This window comes from Nymphalis io, chromosome 19 (genome assembly GCF_905147045.1).
Source record: "Nymphalis io chromosome 19, ilAglIoxx1.1, whole genome shotgun sequence".
Taxonomy (NCBI): Eukaryota; Metazoa; Arthropoda; class Insecta; order Lepidoptera; family Nymphalidae; genus Nymphalis; species Nymphalis io.
In genome coordinates, this window is record NC_065906.1 from 4,983,757 (window position 1) to 5,009,657 (window position 25,901).

The window sequence follows — 25,901 nt, forward strand, 5'->3', positions numbered from 1 at the left end:
ATGTATTATATTATAAATGTTACCCATGATGTGACGGTATCGGTTGACCATCTAGCGACCACCGAAACCGAGGTGGTGGTTCACCAACAGCCGAACACTTTAACGCTACTTGCGCTCCTGGCTGTACCGCTTGCTCAATAAACGTGTATACGAGTTCCGGTCGAGAATCTAGAAAAATAACAAAAACAAAATTTTAGCAAATAGCAAAACGTTCTCAAAGCGTAAAATAATAAATAAAATTCTTTTACCCGGGGACCGTTTAAGGCGTTTTCGTTTGATGCGAACGCTGTTGGTTTCCTTCACTAATGAGCACCATATAACTGTAATATAAGTGTAAAGAAAATACAATTTGCTTGTGTATATCGAAGGATATTGCTATTATATATCGAAGAACTATTTGCGATAAGTTGACAATCTAAAGTTATTTTTATATGCATGAACGTATATGTAATATGTAGAGTATTTTTTATTAGAATTAGAATTTCTGATGAGTGGGTGGTACAGACGATCTCGCACAAAGCCCTACCACCAAGTTGAACATAAAGTGTGTCGAATTTTAAATAATTTTAATTCTTCACGGACATTAAAACATCCATCATGTAAGACGTCCAGTGCTGGACAAAGGATTCCCCAAAGATTTCCATGTAAAACATTAAAAATGCACATTAAAGTAATAACGCTTATGTAACATCACCATCTAAACAACCATAGCACTAATTATGTGAATACGCTACAAATAAACCAATTTCCTACCAAAACTTCAACTAAAAATGAAAAAGTACTTGAAAACCAGTCGTTATTTGTTTTTCCCAGTTCACAGAAGTCTAGATTAATGAACCAAATATATTTCTCAATATTATTCTCACTTCTCTAAAAAAAATACTTCATATGAAAACCACTATATGAGCGGTAGCGATCACTTATCACCAGGTAACCCATTTGCCAGTACGCCTACCTATTCAAAACGATAAAAAATTGGGCCAGTATCTTTGTATTGTGGTGATCACTTAACACCATGCGGCTTAGCTGCCATTTTAAAACAATTATAATAATAACGACAGCAGTTTGTATTTATATATCTATTCAATAAATTCGTTTTACGTCAGCCTAATAATACATAGAATAAGCGCCATTAAGTTTTCATGTGCTTGATTTGTTTTTATACATCATTTCATATTAGGCAGTGAAAGAAAACTGCATGAGGTACAACTTTGGGTACGATTTAGTATTCAGCTGCACGAGGTGGCGGATGTAAAGGGGGGAAGAGGAACGGGGGTTTTCCCTTATCCTCCGGTACCATCCTATCTTAAGGAAATGTTTCATTCCTTAGATATTGGCAAAAACAAATCTTATAATTCTAACCTTAAAATTAGGTTGTTTATCAACAATTTCGAAACACACCTGACCTTCGGCGCTATGGGATGTGCAGCACCCCCGTCTTGTGTAACAAAGCAAAAACACAACGTGCCCTTCGCACCTTTGGTTTCTTGAAAAACACTCTAGGGGTGAGACCGACAAGACCACATAGAGTCAGAGTGAAAAGAGTCGCTTTTGTGTCAATTTTTTACAATTTATATATGTGTATAATATAATATATGTGTGATAATGTATGTATAACAGATATTTCCATAGCATCCTAAGCAGAGTACACAACAATTAAACTAATGAAAAAGGGGTTATTATCCTGGATCCGAAGCTGCGAACATCCATCACCATTTCATAAATATTACCACAGCATTTAATATGTATGACTTGCCAGAAGATATTTTTACGATTGTCGAGGTAGGTACTAAAGCTACGGACTCACAAACTGTATCCTATAAAGGTCACGCGAAATTTAAGTCTCACTGAAAAATTCACTCACTTTTTTCTCTTTACTATCCGCGTTCAGAATTCAGAATTTATAACGCCGTAAATTGTGAGACTAGACAAAAAATTTACAACCTTGTAGTATGTTTGGATACTCCGAGATAAACGAAAATTCTGATAACCTTCGAATTATATATCATACCTGTTGGCTAGATTGATATTGCTTTTGAATAAAGAAATTACGTGTTCACAATTTCAAGAATCGACTTATATAAATTTGCGGCTTTCCCTATAAACATTGTTTAGGAGTTGTTTAGTTAAACAATGCGAAGCAGAGGGTCTGCTTCTTTCAATTCTCAAATCAATGATGATACAAAGAGAGAAATCACTAAATAACTTTGTGTTTATAATAACTTTGTCCTTTTAAGTCATTGCTTTAAATTTATCACTCTTTCATTTCATGTAAATATTCAAACTCGAAATATAATAAAAATAATTGAATTAACGAGAACATTCACATAGAGCATTATGCGAAATAAAAAACAAAAAAAAGCTTTCGTACAATAGATTGTTCTGAAACGAGTTCCGGTGTATGAAAATCAAAAAGTAAGTCCTCCCGACCGTCCGTGACACCCGCCCCCACAAAGATGGATGCCAGTACGAAATATCCAGCGAACTATTTCAATTTGGAAAGTTTCCTGCAAGTGAAGTAACCACCACTGGTCCTAAATAGACTGGAAAAATTAATCTCGTCAATGTCACGTATGTCCTTTACAGACATACTTAGACAAGTATAGTAAAACAATGGTAAAAACTTACATAGAAGACGGCGGCCGTGTTCAATATTTGCTATATCTGAATATATTTAGATTTTGAATGTGTATGTTGGCAAATATTTCTGTATATTCTATAATGAACGACCGCTTCTGCATGAAAAATTCGGTAGCCAATCGACAATGTATGTTGAGTTTATTCCGAATACACCTTTACACAAATCATTCTATCGTTATTGAGTTTGTGATAATAATTCGTTCGTTTATTAAGACAAACATTTGAAAAAAAATTAATATTAAAACGTATCGCCTTAACAAATTACTTTAAATTTTCTTTGATATTATTTATGTTAGTATTCATAAGTCTAATTACAAATTATACTTGTAATTCTCACTTAATATTAATTATTAGAGTAAATTATGTATATTATATACTCTCTCACTATTATATATAGGTACCACCAACTCATCAGATATCCTGCTGCTAAGCAGCAATACGTATTTTTGATGTGTTCCGGTTTGAAGGGTGAGTGAGTCAGTGTAACTACTTGCACAAAGGGCATAACATCTTCGTTCCCTAGGTTGGTGGCGCATTGGCGATGTAAGGAATGGTTAATATTTCTTACATCGCCTAAGTTTATGGGCGGTGGTGATCACTTAACATCAAGTGGCTCATATTTCCGTCCACTTGTACACCGTCCTTGGTAGCTAGGCAACCCATTTTAGCCATTCGCGCGTGGAAATATTATTTCTTGCTAACAATGGACGTGGACGTACCCTTATGATTATACTTTCATTTTCTGAGATGGATTCCTATAACACAAAAAAATCATATTATAAAAATAGGATAATTTGTTTAAAATGTTGTATGATCTAAGTACACAGTAAGTAAATTAATTTGATTACATTTTTTGTATCTTTATAATATTACTGATTACTCAATACGGTTTTACCCAGGGCTTTGCCTATGTCGTAGCGGGGTATTATGTAGACTATAAAACTTTTCAATAAAACGGGTAGATAATGAGATTAGCACGTTAGAACAAACAAACTCCTCAGCTTTATATGAAAATATAATATCTAGACATAGGTAATATGCAGAGAGATTATAACAAATTAAAACAAAATGAAATATTCTAAAATGTTAGCAGGCGATGACGACCTAGTAATAAGTTTTTTTCGCAACAATTTGAGACGCGCTGAGGCCTTATTTTTCTCTCTGAGTGGGTACGGAATTTATGAGAGACCCCAAAGCAATAAAATACCTTGCGAGAAAATGAAGGAGCAAATCGCAATATATTTGTTCCTTGGTGGCTAGGCAACCCATTTTAGCCATTCGCGCGTGGAAATATTATTTCTTTCTAACAATGGACGTGGACGTACCCTTTTGATTATACTTTCATTTTCTGAGATGTACCCTTTATTACGTCGTTGTGATCTCTTCGGATTTTATTCACAAATATGTAGGTATCACAGCTTAGGAATGTTACATACGTACATACTTGTTAGTTTTCGGTATTGTATTTAGAATAAAGCATAGTACAAATTATGCATGCTATTTTTGTTCTTTTTTAACGACTCACCAATTATTTTTCGTTTTACTAACTTTTTTTAAATAGTCAAAATTTCTATCGTAGTTCATTTCTATCGTATATAATAAATTTCATTTTAGTATATATTGATATTTTCTGTGTATTTAATAAGAAAACAAGAAGAATTTATTCCACATTATTATGTAATTTTATGTTTTATCTTTATTCGTTCTTTTACTTATATATTTATGTTCAGTTCACATCTGTAAGTGATGTAACATAATATTCCGCTTGTATTTTATATTGTAATAGGTTTATGAATTCATTGTTGGTGTGTCTTAAGAAATAAATAAATAACACGATTATTTTTATCCGTGCAAATGACTGCAATCTGTGTGACACTTCAAATCAAATAAATATTTTAAAAGTTACGACAATAGAGTCATAATAATTGAGGTTTTTTTTATAGAATAGAAAGGCGGACGAGCATATGGGCCACCTGATGGTAAGTGGTCACCAACGCCCTTGTACCTGTAATTACACTGGCTCATTCACCCTTCAAACCGGAATACAACAATACCAAGTACTGCTGTTTTGCGGTAGAATATTTGATGAGTGGGTGGTACCTACCCTACCCTAGACGAGCTTGCACAAAGCTCTACCACCAGTAAATTTAGAGGTTTATCTTACTTGGCTAGTAAAAATTCAATTTCATTAATGTTTCGTTTATGCAATTATGGTTGAATGATAAAATATAAATCGAAATATAAACACGAGCGAAACAACAAACATTATCACGAATATTTTTTTTTCGGGTTAAACAAAACATGTACAAAATGTTTGAAAGCGTTAACTCGCGCGGTCGAATAAATTTAGAATCTCTGGGTATTAATTTTATATCATAATATTATTCTGCATAATTGTGAACGTTTCAAAACAAATGTGATGAAAATGGGCCGAAACTTTGTTTTGTGTTTTAATACGTGTATATAATTATAAAGACTGAAGTAATAAAAAACAAATTATAATTTTTTTTTTTTTATAGAATAGGAAGGTGGACGAGCATATGGGCCACCTGATGGTAAGTGGTCACCAAACGCCCTTAGACATTGGCATTGTAAGAAATGTCAACCATCGCTTATAGCCAATGCGCCACCAACCTTGGGAACTAAGATTTTATGTCCCTTGTGCCTGTAATTACACTGGCTCACTCACCCTTCAAACCGGAACACAACAATATCAAGTATTGCTGTTTTGCGGTAGAATATCTGATGAGTGGGTGGTACCTACCCAGACGAGCTTGCACAAAGCCCTACCACCAGTAAGTTATATCAGTATATATGCCTCTACTGGGCCTTTGGCTGTTCTACAATTAAGATGATGGTTTTGATTCTCATCCAATGCTTGTAGATACTTTTCTGGAAAAACTGCATCCAACACATAAAATTTTCGTGATAATGTTTGCATTCACACCTTAAGGACGAGATGCAAGCAACAATATTGAATGTCAATATTTTAATTTACTTAAAAAAACTTTTTTATTTATAACTTATCCAATCCATTTTAAATTGTCATAACTTTATTACTCATTGTAAATAGATTACAATATAACAAGAATATGTAACTTGAATATAATACATAATGGATTAATATTGTACAGTTTTATGCGGTACATGGTTCATAAAGAGTAATAATTTGAGCCTGAATCGCGCTATCAATATTTTCAGCTAGAAATGCAATCTAGACACACGGTAGCGTGTCAAGTTTAAGCTAACAGAACTGGCGAACAGCACCGTGTGTAATATTAGCGTACAATTAACTAGATTGTGAAGTTGGATTCCTCTCCGAATCTCCTGACAGTTATGCAAATCAATTTTAAATTTCAAAGTTTGTATAAATAAATAATAAAGCGAACTACTGACTGAAATTCTTTTAAGATGCATCAATTTATAAATAAGACTACTTACGAAAATCATGGTCTCTCTTGGCTTTCTTAAATATTTTCTTCACACTGTCGCAAGTGAAGTAGGTAGCATTCAACTCGATACAATTATCCCTGATAATAAAATAAAACAATTAATATTTAACAATATAATTGGCACAATATTAAAAATATAATAATAAATAAATAAATAAAATATCGTATATTTTCACTTACATTTATTATTTTTTTCTATTAAAATAATATATTCAATTGTAATTGATATTTTTAATTATAAATAATAATTTGAATAACGAATGTTAGTTTCAATGTTACACTTACTTATTGATATTCATAATAGAAAGTACCACCGGTAATATGTAATATTATAAAATAATGCTTACAGTAACTACCTGTAAGTAAAATTACAATAAGTTTAAGACTTATAAACTCAGTGAATGTGTATTAATATGTCAAAATAAATATCATCGAACAAATTTCCACCATTAAAATTAATACGCTACGAATGTTATTTCCTCGTTAAAAATAAAACATCATAAATTAATGAAATACATGGTTACACGTTTCGTATATACGATTTGTAAAACAGCGCAAACTTACGTACCATTATCCACATCAAAATAAAATATGCCAACGCATCTATTACATCGTATTAAGGGTTATTTCAGCTCGCATTTGTTTGACCTTTTGTTATCTCAATCATGGATGTTGTACAGAGCTTCCCAATTACACCCCGAGGGAATCCAAATAAAATACACCAATTATTTTCCTCGTATTCGCTCTTTCCTTCAAACCACTGCTAATTACAAACACCGACTTTCGAATGTTTTTAACACGTGACGTGTGCAGAAGTAACTCGAGAAAAAAGAATAATGTTTTTTCGAAACACTCGACATTATAAAATATTGAGTTAAAATTATTTTATTATATGTTAATTTAATCAACAGAAATTAATTATCAAACTGTTTATAAAATTATACAACAAAAAAATATTTTTCTTAAAAGGAAAATTCGCCGCAAGCAAATGTCAACAACGTGTTAGAACAACGAAACATCATAATCCAAAACTAATGTTGTTTTAAAGTTGTAAAATGTAAATGTTATATTTGTTGGGTCCACCTAAATGAGAAATTGTTAACGTAAATTGTTTGTAAATGTGAAAAGTTGTTGAAAACACTTGATATGACAAAGTTAGGAACGACAGGAGTTTATAGAGCTCTTATAAAAACTGTAAAAGAAAATGGTAATCCTTAACAGCAGGTAGCCTTAAGAACGGATTCATCTTACAAAGTTAGGTTAACAGTTAGGTTAGGTTAGTAAATAAAATAAATTCGTAGTAGCTGCTGTTCCAAATTTAAAAAGATAATGCTATATTTTTTAAACTAATTTAAAATTTGAATGCGGCGATAATAAAGCATTTATATGATCAACAATCCATTACACAAGTTGGAAGGAGCAAACAACGACTCTACATATGTATTCACAACGGAAAGAGCTTTATTTTCCTTAAATAGTCTATCACGAGAACAAAACATTCGCCGTCTAATGTTATTTCGTTGAACCCTTTACGAAGCGCTTCAAATCGTTGGTAATGGAAGGTAAACGTTACACAAGGGTGGTACGGCTACTATAAATGTAGCACCTCATAGGGAAATCAAATATGTGTACATCTGTTCTTTACACATTTCGCTCAACCATTGTATTATAATAAATATATATATCGAGATATGCTAACGTATATTCATGAAAAGAATATTATGCCAGTATTTAATGGCGGCTCAGCCTAAATTCTGAAAGGCTGTAGTCGACAAAATATAAACATTTTCGTGTACTTTTAAATAACTGAAACACGTAAATTACACAATTCTAAATGTAATGGTTATTTTAAACTGGGTCGGGTTTTAAAAATTTAAGAATAGACTTTAAATTAAGCTAAGTTACATAAAATATTTAAACACCTTAACCATTTTTAATTACTTACAACTGCAAACCAGCGAAAAACTTAATTGTCAAGTGTGATGATTTTTATGTTGGTATAATAAATAAATAAACCTTTTTATTAAACTACATAAATAAAAAATATTATAGTACTACAAAATCACGTTTGTTGTTTATTTTATTATTAACAAATAAAACAAACACTGTGATTTTGACATTATTGACATTACATTTATTGGCACCATTTCTGGCGCTTTTTTTTTAATTTATAACGAAACAAAGAGACAACGACACGACACTAACATATTAATCTTATATTTTAATTTTTGATATTTATAAAATCGCCAATATAATTACAAGCGTTCTGTTTTTTTATTTTAAATAAATATTTTAAATAACTATTTACGTCTATCTAATAGTACGTAGAAAATGTTTATTGAGTTAACTAACTATAACTCAATAAGCATTTGCTACGTACTGTTTAATTGCGTCGTAGCACGCCGTTTGCTATATAGATAATATCGTCTGCGTGACGAGATGGGAAATTAGGGTAAGAAGTAGGTCAAAGTCACACGGGGTCGACGCTCGACGACGGCGTCTGAAGTAATTATGCAAGTGAGACCGCGAAGCTGTCGTTATCCGACATTAAAACAATACAGTAAAGAGCTAACTTACTAATCTGTATTGTCTTTATGCATTCGTAGTTTACAGGTAGTTTAATAATAAATTATATATAATAATAATATATAATAATAATATACATAAGTATATCAGCGTGTATTTAATATATGAAATAACGGATCTACTTTGAAACATTGTTTAGTGTGATTTAGTTTTATTTTAAATTTTTCTGTCGTCATTTACTTGATATTCGAAAGACGAAAATACAGTATTAGCTGCTGCTAATGTCTATATATGTAATAATAAATTCTGCTGAGTTTAAATAATATCTCGGCTTTACAATGTGTGCAGTTTTATAAGTTTGAACTAATAAAAATACTGATTTATATATTTATATAATAATAATAATAATAATTATAGTCCTTCAGATTCATTTCGGCCACGGCGGCCAAGATCAAGAGAAATTAGCCAACTGCGCAGGAGATATTATAGTACACTTCCAACTTCCAGACTCTGGAGAGCTATTGAGAATTTTCGACAGAAAAACTCAAAACAACATTTTTTATTGGCCCGACCTGGGATTTAAACCCAGAATTTCCGGGCCTTACATCTAGCAACTAGACCAACAAGGCAGTCAACATATATATTTAATAGTGTAAAAAAGTAAATGCTTTTAATTTAAAAGCGGAAGTCTTAAGCTAGATTTACTTACTCCTTGTCAGATTGAATAAGTTTCTTGTGCAGGAAATTTCTCAGATCAACTTCTTGATCCTCTCTCGAACCTGTGGACGATGTTTATCAATTATATTGTGTTGAATATTTTTATATACATCACAAAATAAAATAATTTAAAAAAAATAAATAATCAATTCTTAGAAAATGTATACCGAAATATGCTTTACTTATTATAATCTTTATTATGCAAAACACAAAAATAAATTTTAAATTCATGTAAAAAATGCGCTATTTATTATTTAGTCGACATAGAAATAATAGTTTATTTTTTTTATTTAGAGCTTTATCGAGCATATCGCTAGTGCAGTCAGCCGGGTGTCTGTACTTGTGTTAACGAAGTATGTGAAATATGCTGCACTTATTCGCGTCGATGAAATCAATGGCCACTTCCATACACGAGTCCCCATTTATATTTTCGGGCGTGCGCAATAAAATCAATACTGTGAACTTTGCAAGAGTGCAGTGACCCAGTCACCAAAATAAGGCCACACGTTGCATAAACTATTTGTAGTAAAATGCTGACGTACTAAAACCGCGACTATTACAATAAAATTGAACGACAGCGTTTAACACGCATCATGTATTTCTGGTAAGATAAAACAATCGTGACGAGAAGGCAACTAAAACGAACCACTTGAAACAAAATAAAAAAAAACTGTTTTGAATGCGCATATTTCTGTATAAGCTGGGACCACGCGGTTCGTAGACAAAGGCTTGTGAAATTACAGTCTTGCTTTTAAATGCGAGAATGAATCGCAATGTCTCGTCCCCTCAAAGCTTTGCGGATCCGTTATGGAATGCGACGTTGCGCCTCTGTTCTTGAATATACGGATGGGATTACCCCTGTATCTGCTTAGGGCTGATAATCCCTCTGATGAAAGTGTGCATGAAAAACGTTTATCTTGCTTTATTGTTGTTTTGACCAGGGGAAAATGAGAACGAAAATGAATCAAGGATGAAATTAACTCATAACCAGTATCTAAATTTTATTATAAATATTTTTTGTATATTTACGAAAAAAAATCAATGTTTTGTTTAGCTCTGGTTGAGTTTAAGGAAAATTTATTTCAAAATATATTTTTATTTAAATAAAAATAAAAATAAAAATAAACGGAAGGAATCAAAGTTTTTGTACCAGGCGTAACAATATTAAAGTGAAAGAGAGTCGGAGTGCTATCATAAAAGTTGTGAGATGAACTCCCAACGCTGCAGAATGTTATTTTTTGCTGTTTTATAGAAAAGCGAATAAAAAAACAGTTAAAATATTGAGAATATTCAATTCAGTAGGCAATGGAAGAAAACAAAAAGATCTATTGAAGCGTAATACTCCTAAAGTGATTCAACGTGATCGGAATGTTCAGTATCTCGACCAATACTCGCGTTGTTAAACTTAACAAGAAAAATACTAGAAAAGTCGATTTCATTTGAAAATATGCTTCTTTTCTTTTAAAGAGACTGCCCCGTTCGTGAGCATTTAAAAATGCACAGCCTCCTTTGAAATGCTACATCTTCTCATTTTGTCGGGCGTTGCCGCAAGACAAAACTAGCGGAGTTACACTCATCCTCAAATACGAGCATAAAGCGCAATATCTCTCCCTTTGAAACTGGGAGAAACTCATAAACAGGTGGAATGGGAATAGGGCGTTGTTTTGTATCACGTGGGAAAAATTGCTCCTGACGCAAATTAAACGCTGTTTCCTCGTTCTTTGTATTTCTACCCTGACGTAGTTTTAGTTGAAACTTTACTTTAGCAACAAAACTACTAGCTTACAGAAAGTTGGAAACATTTTGTTATTCTTTTAAAATTGCTGTAAAAATTTTATCAAAAATCTACGATAAGCAACGCTATAAAATAAGTACTCGTAGTATTGCATCGAGAAGAGCATTTACTTTTTGGCATATTAATTAAGAAATGGAGGATGTTCTGAATTTGATATTTTTTGTACATTATTGTTTTTTATGTATATATATTCGGTCAGTTGAGATAGCTCCATAATCTTAATTTCATTGATATTAAACATTTGTATTTTTTTTTGTTTGAAACTTACATTCAGTCATTTTTTTATATCGCCAAATTAATTAATATAAATTCAATTCCGCTCCAAAAGGTGTGAAGAATCAGGTAATGAACTATTAAGTTAGATAACTTTATAGACTAGTGTAACTTAAAGCTCATCATATACTTTTACTCTGTATTCAGATATTCATTTAATTATTTATTCTATGGTGATTCAAAAGTATGAAATTATTTAATGTGACTATATTTTTCCATATACATTGCCGTGTAACATAGTTTTAAAAGATCCTATTATAAAAGCATTTGGAATAAATAATATATTCAAACTTTGAAAGATGGTCTACGATACCGACATTTTATTCTATCTCCTAATGTCTTAATCAATTTCAAAAGCATCATAATAATTTACTAGTGGTAGACCTTTGTGCAAGCTCGTCTGGGTAGGTACCACCTACTCATCAGATATTCTACCAAAAAACAGCAGTATTTGGTATTGTTGTGTTCCGGTTCGAAGAGTGAGTGAACCAGTGTAATTATAGGCACAAAGGACATAACATCTTAGTTCCCAAGGTTGGTGGCGATTTGTTAATGTAAGCGATGGTTGACATTTCTTACAATGCCAATGTCTATGAGCGTTGGTGACCACTTACCATCAGGTGGCCCATATACTCGTCCGCCTTCCAATTCTATAAAAAAAAGAAGAAAATTGTAGTTGTCAGGAATTTGATTATGAATCGACTTACATCATACATTTATTTGTTAGAGATTATCCACTTTACATATAAATATTGTTTAAGGGTGATTAGTTAAACGCTGTGTCTTCTTCTTTCAAATATCAAATAAATGATAACAGACAGAGATATATCAACCTGTGTTATATCAATGTGTTTACCTAAGCACCCGCTAAACGTCTTTTATAAGTATGAGCGTATTTTTATTCTTAGTCGAAATATAATGTGACGTATTTCGCTCAATTATCATCATCTTATCAGTACATTGAACTTATTGAAAACATTTATTGGTGAATAAAAATTCTTAAACATATTCGAAAAATGTTATAGCAAATTTGGAATAATGGCAAATATAATAAATCTCTCACGATAACATTTATTCAATACTGTAAGATATATTAAGTGGGTAGAATTTGCCAAGATTCCAAACTCATGTCAGCGAGGTCATTGTACAAATAATATCCCAACAGCAAAGAATAAATTTAATATGAGTTAATAGCCAAACTTTGGAATCCCTAACCTATTTTTTATTCATAATAGGCACGCGGTCTGGCAAGTGGGCAACCTGTTGTTAAATGGTCCATTATTTGCATCGCGATTGCGTATTTGGGAAATAAGAAGTTATGTCCCTAGAACACAAAAATACTAAGTACTGCGCTTAATGGTAGAATTAGCGATGAGTAGTGGGTAGTGGGTAGATGACTACCAAAAGCTCTACCTATTAAAACACGTTACAATGTATTTACATAGGTCAACTTACAGATTAAAATAGCGGTAGATTTCTCGACCCACGCTCGTGTTTCCACTATACTTTCATTCTGTTCTGAGCATGGGGCATTGGATTTGTTCGCAAACAACATGTTTTATGAACCCGCATTAGAGAGCAATGAAACGAATTAGGCCTGTGATATGTCGTTTTGTTGTGTCAGCTCTGCTAAATTGCTGGAGATTTTATATCCCATTATATCGCAGGATATAACTGTAAAGTAAGACTATTTGTATCCTTTACATAAGAAGCCGGCAAGCTTAAAATATTTCTTGCGGAATAGTTTTTGTTATTATGAACTAGACTTTCTTCGTAACTCTGCCCTCATAGTTTTTTCCTGAAAATCTTGTCCTTTTTATTCCTATGTTGACATTCAGGCCCCTGGAATAAATTTTAATTTTGATTGGGACCTGACATTTTGACTTGACGGTTGCCATGATTGGTCCAGTAGTTTAGATGATAAGATTATAAATAGTAGCACGCAGGTAACAAGACAAGTAATAGTATACAGTTACTTTACTTTTCTTTTTATTTCATTTGTAATAATAAAAGGATGTATGTGTATCAATCACTTCTATGAAATGTACGTCACAATACATAAACACTGTGTTACTATATGCAATTTGTAAAGGGAAACTCGTATATCAGGATCCCGCTGTAGGACCAGTATTTGTTTGATCACGTTTCTCTTCTAGGATTATAGTCTTTAAAGCGATAGTATTAAGAAGTTAAATTACGTGTTAACATGTTAGCATTTTAGTTTAATCACACAACGTCTGCTCGACATTTAATTGCTGCCTCTCGCTGCCTCGCTCAGCTGCTCCCTGTGTCAAGAGGTACGGGATGAGGAACGCAGTGATATGGAAGCGATTGCTTTTCGAATTCTTGAATGAGCTCAGTTGACTGGCTCTCGTGTTTTTCATCAAATGTGCTACAAATTTCTATTTTTTTTTAATTTCAGTGTAACTGTGACTGAGAGTTGCTATATTTTCTCTGATGTTTTTTTTGCACGAGCATTTATACTACAATATTTATTATTTAATTGATAAATTTAATTCGTATTATATTCTTTAATTATAAATAGATAAACTAAAATCTTAAATATCTAATATAGTTTAAGGTAATGAAATACTTCAGAAGGACGTTCGTATAACATTTTAAAAATACGAGAAACATTGAAGATATTTTAGCACAAGGTAAATTTACTTAGTTTTGAATTTTTGTAACTGATGTTTCAACTTCAATCTCAACTGTTGAAGTTTCGTTGTAAATAAAGTAATACTACGTCTCATTAAAAAAGTAAATCATTAGTGTCAAAGGTAAAAAAAACATTAAAAGTAAAAAATTGTAAAAGTGCTATTACCGACTGTTATTGGTATTTCTTTTAAAATAATATATCTTAATAATTTAAAAAGAGTCTTCTAGATTGGGCTTCGTAAAAACTCGTCTGTGTAGACACCACCTTTTTATAACATATTTATATTTCTACCGCTAAGCAATAACTTAGTAATATTATGTTTCTTTGAAGCTTTGAAGAGTGAATAGTACATTGTAATTATACTGGCTCGATTCCAAGCATAAGAGACGTAGCTTATTAGTTCCCAACGTTGGCTCATTTACCGCGTATATGTTATAAAAATAAATAAGTACTTAAATTTACTGATTTATTCATCAGAGTATTCTTGCTACCATCACACTTTGTTAGAATAATAATAATATTAATAGTATTATTGATTTGATCATTGTATACATCTAGTATGATTATAAATTAAAATCAGTTATGTTGTTCGATCGTTCATTTTTGCCAATTAGTATTTCAGAAATGAAGAAGAAATCAGGCTACGAGGGATTATTACCAGAAAGTTTGTCAAATGGATATATAATCTATTTATACCATCGGCTGTTAAGCGAATCGTGCATTCGTATGTTGCCGTGAAACATATCAAGTTTAATCATTCCGAGGGAGTGTTGGCGTCAGTCTGCTCAAAAGTCCAGCCGGAAAACTCTTTCTCCTTTTTCATGCAGTATTTTAAAATTGAATTTTTGATAAAGAGGAAACCTTTGAAAGATACCTGGGTTTTGGGAAATTTATTATTTACTGAGCCGACCAAAAATAGATCATAGGATCATACTACTTTAAGTAACTAGCAAAAGAGATGCACGTTCGATACAAATCCTATTATTAGTACTAACCTAATACAAATTTACGCTATGTTTGTGTATAATAATACATATATATATATATATAATTTAGCCAATACAAATTATTGTCTGAAACCAGTAATTGGTAATATTTTGTTTAAAATTCGTACGTCAGATTTAATTTTACAATTAATTAAAAGAGACGAAGAGGGTTTCAGTTGATCCAATTACATTCCCTAATCCACTCCGTTATGATATCGCCGATTTGGAAAATGACGATAACTTCTGTATATTCTCATCCGTCACGTCGAATTCTAATTCGAGCGCTTCACTGCACCCTCGTCAAACGTGACAGCTGCCGCGCATATCTCCTATGACCTTATTTTATTCGTATTGGACTATTGACAAAGAGATTTTCTTATCCGAAATTTTATTATAAATTTATCAGAAAAGTTAATATATTTTTATTAAATTTTTAATCTCTTATATTACCACAATCTTAAGAATTAAGATGTTATGTCACTTGTGCCTGTAGTTACACTAGCTCATCCACCATTCAAACTGGAACAAACAAAAGTATTGCTGTATGATGACTAGGCGGTATCTACTCAGGCCGGTTTGCGCAAAGACCTACCATCAAGTTTAATTTTTAAATAGGAAAAGTTAATAACATTTAAGAAAATTCAAGTTGCTCATTCAAAGCGCGCGCTGTGGAATATTTTCTGGTCTAACAGCCTGTAGCTCTTGAAAAGCTATAAAATCCATTACGCGTTAGCCAGCGACCACTTGACCGATTTTCCATATTGACAGCACGAGAAAATTCAATCTGATTAAATAAAGTAACCTAGTTTTTAACGCATTGAGGATAATCCCCACAAGGGGCTTTTATATCACCCGTTTCGATTTCAATAAAATTTTGCGCAAATTGAATCGAAGCGGTTCGGAACGCTTGCCGCCAAGTGTTTGACAAATAGTATGTTCCAATTTATTCCCTCACATAATGAGATACGTTTTCCAACGAATACGCGAATGAAACGCCTTTTAATTTTCACGTTAATGCGTAATTTTGCTATCGAGTGACGGCGTAATGTGTTATTATTACTTTAACAACCTACACCGACAAATTATCATGTTCTGAATTCTCGTTGTACTTAATATATAATATTATACAATTTATATAATTAATCGGAACATGGGAGAGCGATTAAATAAATAATTCAATTTAATGTTTACTCAATGTTTATCACATATATCATTATATATACATGTAAGCGCAAATCGTTACAAAAATATAACAACATCTTTAATGAGGATAATATTTGCAAAAAAAAGTATATTTCTTTTTGTTATAAAGAATGTACGGTGCATGACAAAAATACCTATCAATAATGTATAACCATATAACATTATAATAATTATCTGTAGCCTTATGAGTTAGACACTATACAAACGAGGCATAATTAAACAGTCTACAATAAGGAATATAAAAACTACATGGTACTCGACACACGTTTATCGTTTTTTATATTAAAGTTCATACAAAACTCACCTATATCTCCGCCAACATATTGCGACTCGTCCAACTGTCCTCTGCACCTGCGGAAAAGAAATTTTATATTCATAAGTTGCAACGCGCCAATAGAGATAGTATAAATCTGTCAGTTATGAAACTGGTTATATAATGGAATCGCTGGAAACATTTGACTTATGTAAGAACGTTAAAAAACTTAAATTCTATTTGAAATCATTTTCTATTCAGATTTAACAATGAGCTTTTTAAAAGTATTTTTACAGAACAGTTTCTTTAAGAAACAACTCGATACACACCGCAAAAAATGATCGTCAATTGTCACTTATAACATTTAAGGGGTACACGTACCCTAATCGCGTTTATAATAATAAACTTGACTAAGTTAAATTATTTAATTATAATGAACGAGATAGTGAAAGCTATTGATGATAAAAAGTGAAAATAGAAATGGTGTAAATAAGTTAGACAATAATTAAGTGTGAGAACAACTGAAGCCTATTCCAATCACAGGAGGTATAAAGAAAGAAAAACAAGTTTGACATTGAATTGCCGCATAATCATTGGTCGAGACCTTGAATAATCTATGCTGTTAATTATGGCTTCGTGATAAAATGGCGTTTTGAATGTTGGCGTAGTTATTACTGAAATTTTGTCTCAGTAGCATGCTCAAACGATCCCGTGGCGCTCCTTGTTAAGACGTAAAGGGTACCGCTTGTTTTAGTGGGTATACCGATGTTCTGGGCGCCTTGGACAACGGCCCTACATACCCCCCGACACTGTTCCCGTGGGGGAAACGCGTAATGCATGTTTACAGCGTTAAAAAAAAAGTTATTGAAACTTTCAAAGTCAAATAAGTGAATATTTGCTAAGTGGAATAGTGTTGTATTATAAATAAAGATATTATGTTATTCAAGAAATACTTACTTATAGTTCATAATATAGTACAGATCAAATAACAAAGAATATGAAAATCTAAAGTTTGTTTATCTTTCTCCCTCTTCGATTGGAAAAGGCGACATCTATAAAGTGAAATTAGATATTTTTAAAAACACTTTCGAAATGTGGTTGCAATATATTATAGGTAAAATAAAATTAATTGCAGAAATAATGCAATAAAATGTTTCGGCAAATAGAATAAAGGTTTTCCAAAAATATGAAAGCATTTTAATATGCCATAATTTTAATCAGTTCGGTCACTTTTATTTACGATGTTCAAACCTACAGGCAATTTAAAATATCTAAAAAAAATAAATAAACACAATTTTGTAAATAGAAAATTAATTGTTTTTGTATATTATCTTATTTTTAAGTATAAATATTCAAAAACGCATCCAACTATAGTTAAATATTGAGCAATTTTAAAACTTTAGATTCCGTTAAACGTAAAAAGTAGAATTAATAGCCTTTTAATGTATTTCGAATAAAGGACAAGAGGTCTTCATTTCATGATTAAAAGGACCCAAATTTTACCCTCTTACCAACCTACTTGTATTTCACATTAGACAATAATAAATTTTAAATGCCTTATTAAATTTTTCACTCTATATACGTTGGGCCGGTTGGCGTGGTTGGTAGATACTTGCCTTTCACGCCGAAGGTTGTGGGTTCGATTCCCACCCAGGACAGTCATTTGTGTGCACGAACAAGTCTTTTTGTCCTGAGTCTGGGTGTTATTATTTATATAAGTATGTATTTACAAAAGAAAAGTAGTATGCGTAGTATATCAGTTATCTGGTTTCCATAGTACAAGCTCTGCTTAGTTTGGGATGAGATGGCCGTGTGTGAATAATTTCCCAAGATAATATTATTTTTATTATTATGTATTGAATATTCATTTTCAATATTAATATTTTTAACAATTTGTAACGTAATGTAATACTATGACTATTTTCCATACAAATGATACTAAAACCTATTATTTTTATGGATCTGTGGTGACTAATATTTTTCTTTTCAAAGTGCTATAGTCTTCACAATATGACAAGAGTAGGACGTGACATACATTTTTGTACTCGAATATGCTTTAAGAATCTCTCGTGGTCGGATACAAGTTTTTGTTTGCCCAGTTCTGTCCAATTTGTACCGACGACAGTGTCTAGTCTTTAAAGATTCATTGTCATGTTTGTCAAAATATAATAGAAAGAGTTTTGAACAAAAGACTGGAGAAGGTATAGCTTAGCTGATCACAAACAATACTTCATTATAAAGCTAGTAAAAATAGTAATTTCTTAAAAAGGAAAGTTCCTTTGCTGTTATTCTCTAAATATCAAATTCATGACGTAACGGCCAGCATGTTTTTACAAAGTCTGTTTTATTAAAAAAAAAGTTTTGTTAAAAATTGCAATAGAAACTTAGATTAATGGTATTTCAGATTTTTGTTCTTTAAAGTAAGAGACAGAACCCTTAATTCTATTTACGGTTAAGGGTCTGAGACTCCCTAATTATCGCTGTTGGCTAAAACTATATCAAACATAGCTAGAAAGAGGGTGAAAATCACTTCAATAAAATAAATGGAGTATGATTTATTTAACAAGACATCAGGGGCTAAATAATGAGAAAATGCTTTGTCCCACACATTCAACAAGGCCACAACGAGCGGTATGCTCTAATTAATGTTAAAACCTTTTAAAATTTTCTCGAATGAAAGTCTGGCGCAACTGTGCCTGCTACACCATACCTTATAACAAGGTCTTGTATTAAGAAGGATGGAGTACTCTTGAAACACAATAGATCGTCACTAGCAGACAATGCGCGCACATACTCGTCCCATCCTACTCAAGCTCCCGATGACGTCACAGCGCCATAAAAAGACATTGTTATCCTGAGTACTTTCAAAATGTTCTTCACCCTTTACGCTTAATATTAAGACGGGGACGATCTCGCGTAATTGTAATATTATGAATAATGTGATATGATTTATTTACCCCTCACTCTTATAAGAAAGTAACTACAGTGCTATTCGAGTTAGAGTTAACTTCGTATCTCACTAGCGAAATGAACCGACTCACTTTGATACGCAACTTTGATGCTTGTATCCTATAAATGTTATAATCATTATAGTCAATGTCGCATATTACTTTCTGATCTAGTTTATTTATTTAATAATAATTATCCAACAGAGATACGTATAACAATCCAAAATTATAAGCTCAGTAGTTAGTGTAGTAGTAGAACACAATATGCACCAGAATATTGTCGATAACATTAATTAAAATTAATTAATAAAACCGAAACTAATAATAATATATATAATATCACATAAAATAAAAGGCAAGATGGCCCAGTGGTAAGAACGCGTAACTCTTAACCGATGGTTGTGGGTTCAAACCCGGGCAAGCACCACTGAATTTTCATGTGCTTGATTTGTGATTATAATTCACCTCGTGCGGTACCGTGAAGGAAAACATCGTGAGGAAACCTGCATGTGTATAATTTCACGGAAATTCTGCCACATATGTATTCCACCCACCCGCACTGGGGCATCGTGGTGGAATAAGCTCCAAACCTACTCCTCAAAAAGGAAGAGGAGGCCTTTAGCCCAGCAATGGGACATTTACAGGCTGGTACGGATATCACATAAACAGTGAAGTTGTTATTTTATAATAATGATAATAATGATGAAAAATTAAAATAACTGAACTTTTTTTGTTACTCAAAATAGTTGACATGATTTAATTGTATAGAAAGCGTAACAGTACTTTCTGAAGACATTAAAAGTTTCGAAACCAATGTCTACTGTTGGTGATGCGTTACATGACACTCGAGATATCGGATAATTTTTCCGAAATTTGTTCTACTCGTTTAAAAATGGTAAAAGTATTTCGAGATGGTATCCGTTGTATACTTATATGAAATTTCTTAAGCATATACTTACTGGCGACTTCATTATGGATTCTTTTATACAGAAAAGTGAAATCTAATATATGTATTTCTTCGTACATTTGAAGTTCATAAATTGATTGTGTATGGATCGTGTTCCAGAGTGAATTTCGAGTTTGTTCTTACCGAATAGCCACCTGGTAATACGTTTAACTATAGTTGGTTGCGTTTTTAAATATTTATATTTGAAAATAAGATAATATACAAAAACAATACAATTTTTTATTTACGAAATTGTGTTCATATAATAATATTATTTAGAAATTTAAAATTGTCTGTAGGTTCGAACATCGTAAAAAAGCGACTAAACTAATTTTGAATTAAATTTTCTTTTTAAAAGATTTTTAATTAAGCCCTAAAATCTGATAAATGCGAATATATATTAAGTCTCTTTATGATGATAGATATAATAGTAAACCACTTATGAAAAGTACCATCTGACTATGTATTGGGATACGAAAAAAGCACACTGTAACGTAATCCACTAAAATTCGCATGTTTTTACATACCCAGTGCATGTACTGGTGGTAGAGCTTTGTGCAAGCTCGTCTGGGTAGGTACCACCCACTCATCAGACATTCTACCGCAAAACAGCAGTACTTGTTATTGTTGTGTTCCGGTTTGAAGGATGAGTGAGCCAGTGTAATTACAGGCACAAGGGACATAAAATCTTAGTTGCCAAGGTTGGTGGCGCATTGGCTAGGTAAGCGATGGTTGACATTTCTTACAATGCCAATGTCTAAGGGTGTTTGGTGACCACTTACCATCAGGTGGCCCATATGCTCGTCCGCCTTCCTATTCTATAAAAAAAAAAAATGTACGTGCTCATAAGTATTGCTGATGCGATAAAATATGTGTCGTGGTATCTAACTAGACTGTCTTGCACAATGGCAAATTAGTGGTGACCAAACATTAATAAATAAGGCTTATTATTTGATATAAGGTAACATAGTTATCTATATAATCTTTTAACGACTCAATATTATAGGATATACATAATTAAATTGTATTTTTTTTTAATTGGAAAAAGTATTAAAAAGCTACTGCTAAGTTACTAGCAAACGTACCGAACCGTTAAATAACATTTCATCTTATAAAATGACCATTCATAAGTAGTCTTTTATTCATTAATTATATTAGTATATTTTGTTTTTATTATCTGATGACCCGTTTGCCAGCGTGTCTCCTTTTTTTTAATAATAAAATAATTGCGAGATCGCAGGTTCGAGTTAGTAGCTAAGAGATTTTTTATAAAAAAAATAAATATTTCTTCCCCTTCGATAACACGCCATTCAAACGACGAGAACGTAGATTGTAAAATTGAAGTACCTTTTACCTCTGGAGCGTTCGAAGATAAATTCATTTTCATCATATCTTTGTCATAATACTCGTGCAATGTTACACGATGATTTATGAGCAATATTTTATGAAATAAAAACGTATTAGCGTTTGTATAACAAGTCAATTTTATATTGCGTCTTTTTGTAACCATACAAATTTTATATAAAGTTATTAGAGAAAGTTATCTTGTAGCAAAAATACTATTATGTAAGTCGAAGATAAAATTGTCGGTCTGTAAAACTCGCCAATATTTGTTTTTATAACTACTCATAAGTAAAAAAATATATCCTCCAATGTGCCAACAGAGATAATAATAATAATTACATCCTCGGACCTTTTTCACACATGGCCATCTGAATAAATAATAATTACACCCACACTCAGGACAAACAGACATGCTCATGCACACAAATGTCTGTCCTGGGTGGGAATCGAACTCACAATCTTCGGCGTGAAAGGCAAATATCTACCAAACACGCCAACCGGCTTGTCAAATCCATTACAAAATATAGCTTTAATAGATAAGTCAATGAGTAAAATATGCTTGTAACTTTTAACTTCCAAGAAAAATAATAACTGTTTACACCTACTTTAAAATTATGATTATACACCCCGATTTATCCTTCATTAGTGACAGGAGAACTGGTTTATTTTTCCTTCTGAGAATCGTAATTGCGATTCGACGGGATATTTGACTAGTATTCTTCTCACCGTTCCATTAGACCATAATTATTAATTTCTCGACCTGATTATTTTACAATAATTGCAAAGTAAAGTAAAAAAGTAACAGCTTGTAAATCTTCTACTGCTGGTCAAGGCCCTCTTCTCCTCTTGAGGAGAGTTTGGAGCTTATTCCTACCTACTGCTCCAATTCATATTGGTGGAACACAAGCTTCGCAAAAACTCATCCGTTATTCTACTAGCAAGTGGCAATAATTGATTTGTGTTATTATTGTTCAGTTAAAATGATGATTTCCAGTATATACAGCCATAAGAAACATTATTTCATACATCCGATGGATTTCGGCGCATTGACCGTTGAAGAACAAAAAGTAGTGTGTTAGTTCATAATATGCATAGCACACGCGACTCCGTACATCATTTTTAATAAATACAATTATATAATAGTTTTAAGTGAAAAAGGGCATAAAGCCGTTTGTAAAGTATGCACGTTGCTGCACGTACTTTCCCTAAGGCGTAATCCATCTTGTTTTCAATTTCGCTTACCAAACGTTCGCAAGTATTGTTCGAGGCGTTTTCTAACCGCAACAGTCGGGGCGTCAGTTCGACGTTTGATCGATGGTGCAGAAGGGATTTTCCCGGGATAATCTAATAGCAGCTCATCATTTATCAAACGTTAAACTTTTTTTTTTATAAAAGGTTGATGGTTTCTCAATAAGTCACTGTATTTTGACATATAGTAGATAAATGCTATTTTGATTCAATTATTTTTTTTCTAACATATGAATAAAACGATGGCATAATAATATTTATAATAGTTATTAATACTATTAATAAATTAAATTAATTGTTACAATTGCCATAATATAACTGTTTTCTTATATCACTCGGTCTTAGAGCATAAAAGCTTATAAAGCTATAATAGTATTTTTAAATAGTCTTAAAGAAAATATTTGTCTTTCCGTCGGATTAAGAGAGTGAATAGTGAGTGCATTTCGCTAAATCGAACAGGAGAACATCAATCTTCTAATAGTTTTTCAACCAATTGATTATCTTAAATCAATTGATTGTGATATTAAATGAAATGATAGTACGATGCATTCATTTCATAAAACAGATTAACGTTAATTATTAAGCATATCCAATTAAAATTCGAATACGGTCAATACGAATTTCCAATATTTGCATCCGAGAATACAATCATTGGTTTGTGATTTTCATAAAATAAATAACTAGATTGATTTTAAAATTGATAATTAGTACTTTTACATGATATATTTTTTAACTTGTAATCATTGAATCAATTAATAAAACATTTATTTGTAAACTAACTGAACTTTTTGTTTTTATTATGTGTAAACTAATTAGAATTATTTATTGTTATGATATATATTCTACATAAGTTTATGAAGCCGCAAGCGCAGGATCGCACCTGAGTTCGATTCCACGATCGGACAAATAAAAATTTATTGGGTTTTCCATATAGCCCATAGTCTGAATGATGGCATTGTCTCCCATGCCTCGGGAAGTAAGTGAAACCAGTGGCCCTATATCTGAACTCACTTGATGGTGGAATGTGAACTCAAGATTTCTGTACAACGTACGCTGCGCAATTGCAATTGCAACGAAATTTTGTCTATGATTATTTTTGTTTTCATATTCGATGAAGGAAATACTTACTTGTAAACTATTCTTAATGAATAAATTTAGACAATATTTATTATAATTTATGTCTAAGCCATATAACTCTTTTTGTAAGTATTATATAAATAGAATATACGTAAGCGTATACAAATTGATTAAAGATAAGTATCTACTACATCTTAGCTTCTTAGCCTACGTAGAATGTTTGAAATTTACTAAATTACCTGTTCTTTGTATATTTAATAAACTTAATCTAACAAAAAAGAAAGTGATCTCGAAAACAGGTACACTTCCACGGTATCGGTGAATGGAAAATTATGGTAGAATTATTGATGGAATAATAAACCGATATGCGAAGATGTTGCTAAAATAATATTCTCAAAAGGGCTATACTATGTCTGCATAATAATAATTATTAGTTTAAAAAGGCAGGGCAAATAAGCCGTGATGGCTCAGTGGTTAGAAGACGAAAATCTTAACTGATGATTCCGAGTTCAAACCGGAGCAAGCACGAATAAATTTTCATGTGCTTAATTTGTGTTTATTATTCATCTCGCGCTCGGCGGTATGGTGGATAACAATCTGCCTTGTGTATCCCCCAACCCACATTGGTGCAGCGTGGTGGAGTGAACTCTAAAACATTCTCCTCAAAAAGGAGACGAGGCCTTAACTCAAAAGGACGCTCATTATATAACAAAATAATACATTTTTTTGGTATTATCAAAAGAACAGATATTAAAATACGTTTCAATTTCATACAAATATATTCATTGTAAATTATATGAACGCTTTTATCAATTACATTTGTATACAGTATGGCGTCGTCATCATCAACATTCCCCTTCCCCCATCCCATTTATTTGGTGTCAGCGCCGTAGTTTAAAAAAACTGCTAGAAAAAGTATTTATCAGTAATTTACAGCGGCCACCTGCCTCTCGTCCTTTGAAAATGCGCTTGCTAGAGGATTAGTTTTCCGTCACTGTACGGATTTTCTGATAGACTAATATCTGATAGTATTGATGGATGCTTAACACAAAAAACTCCTGGACTCCATTTTTGATGGATACGTCATACTGTATGTACAGTTCGAGATCAGTATATAAACTAACAAAAGGCTTTCCACAATATTTACACAATAAATATTTTTTTCATAAATTAGCAATTGATTATCACACTGATGTTAAAATTCTGTAGCAAAATAATCTAAATGATTGTCAGTATCGTATTTCATTGTATTATACGTGTAAAAAGGTCGTACTGAAATTTTTTATTTATTTAGTAACATTGTAATTTTATGGCCACAACAATATTAGGGCTCATTTAATCTCGTTTAAATTATTATGTGGTCACATTACTGCTATACTTATTAAATGAGTGGATTTAATTTGTTGATACATTATTTTAATTATCGCTATTGCTACATATTAAGAAGGTTTGTAAACTATAAATTACTATGAATATATTTTTGGGGGATTGATTGATTAATTTTTTATATTTAAAAAAAAATGTAACATGCATAAGATATATGTATATCTATTATCTGATAGTCGATCGTTTAAACTAAAGGAGTTTAAAGGACTTAAGTTTAAAAAATTTAATTAGTACTACCTTTTGTTTCTGTTTTTGTTCTTTATTTAAATATTTTCTGTTTTTATTTTATTTTTTAAATTTGTATATTTTGTAATTGTGTTTGTGAATGGTGTGTTCTCCTGTAATTGGTTGTGCATAGTTAATTTTATGTTTATGTAAAAAGTGATTTGAATATGTGCCTATAAGGTCTAGCGCTATAAAAGTTAATAGAGGTGTTATCCAAGGTTCT